Source organism: Trichechus manatus, unplaced genomic scaffold, assembly GCF_000243295.1.
Source record: "Trichechus manatus latirostris isolate Lorelei unplaced genomic scaffold, TriManLat1.0 scaffold00104, whole genome shotgun sequence".
In the NCBI taxonomy this organism is placed as follows: Eukaryota; Metazoa; Chordata; class Mammalia; order Sirenia; family Trichechidae; genus Trichechus; species Trichechus manatus.
The window spans coordinates 2,545,822-2,547,483 of NW_004444040.1; positions in this window are offsets into that span (position 1 = coordinate 2,545,822).

Genomic DNA, 1,662 nt, shown 5'->3' on the forward strand with positions numbered 1-1,662 from the left:
CCACCCAAAGTGAACCAGGGCAAGAGCAGGAATAGAAGGAAGAAGTGTGAGTAAATAATAGCACAGTAATGCCTACCTTCTAAGGTTGCTTAGAAGAATAAACGAGTTACTGTATTCAAAGGACTTAGAGCAGTGACTGGCACATAGTAGGTGCTATATTCTTTTTATTCAGGAAAACAATGAACTCTGGGAGGAAGGGTGGATTCACTTTTATTTTTAAAGTTTTCTTCTTCTTTCCTGAGATCATAAACATAAGATAAAGAAGGAAAAATATTTGTTTTCGAGAGATGGCTTTCGAGGTGGGTAGGAACTGGCTAGTCACAGAGGGAGAGTAGACGATGGGGATTGAGGAATGGATTTGCCGGAGTTTTCCAGAGAAACAGAAACAAAAAGATATGTTTGTGTGTGTGTATGTATGTATGTGTATACATATATATGTGTGTATATATATATACACAGAGAGAGAGAGTGATTTTAAGCAATTGTAGGGTTGGCAAGTCCAAAATACAGCAGGCTGGAAACTCTGCAGGATGACTGTGTTACAGTCTTGAGGCAGAATCCTTCTTCCTTGGGAAAATTCAGTCTGCTCTAAGGACTTTCAAGGGATTAAATGAGGTCCACCCACATACTCACGTTATGGAGGGTCATCTCCATTACTTAGAGCAACTGATTGTAAATGTTAATCACATGTAAATGCTTCATAGCAACGTCTAGACTAGTGTTTGACCAAACAGCTGAGCACCATATCCTAGCCAAGCTGACATGTAAAACTAACCATCACAGGGAGGGACTGACATTCCCAAGGGATGAACGCATGAAGTCTTGGGAGAGGATGAAATTATTGTGGGAGAGAGTCTTACGGAGAGACAAGAGTGCTGCAGTCCGGACCACAGGGAACACCGCATTTACGTGATGGGAGAAAGAAGAGGAAGGTGAAAAACTCGATTGTGGGCTCTGTGAAGCAGGGACTGTGTTGTCTTGCTTGTTTCTGTGTCCTCTGCACCTAGCACAATGCCTGGCACAGAATAAATGCTCCTAAGGGGGACAAAGAAGGAAGGAAACAGCAGTGATGGAGACAGAGGTCAGAGAATCAGAGAACAACCAGAAGCCCTCACTTTGAAAGCCAGAGGAAGAGAGCATTAAGGGAGTGGACAGCTTCCTGTGGACTCATCAGCAGTGGCCTTTGTCCCACTCTGGACCTGGCCGTGCTGTCCAGGTCTGATGTTCTGGGACAGAGGAGACAGACCTCTTATTTTATTTGGTGGCTTTTGCGTCAGCCCCAGCTTCTTAGCAGGAAGAACTGAAACACCCAATCCCCTCCTGTCCATCTCTTTATTCCATCACCCCTCTTCTCTCCCTTTTCCCGTTTTCTGCCCCAATTCCCATATCAAGTGTCCTCCTCCTACACCAGGTCCCCACTGCATGGAAGAGCATGCAGAGGCCAAGATAGGAAGGAGGCCTGAGGCGGGTGAGGCACTCTGGAGCAAGGAGTGGGGAGGGATGGAGCCCGTTTTTGTTGCTTCTCTGCTTTAGCCTGCAAAGCTCCACCGAGCCTTTGTGAAGGGCTGGCAGCCAAAGACCGGGGGAGAAGGTAGGACTCCATTCCTTATAAATGATGTGGTTATGAGGGTGGGAGTTTCACATGTGGCTTTTTGCATCATC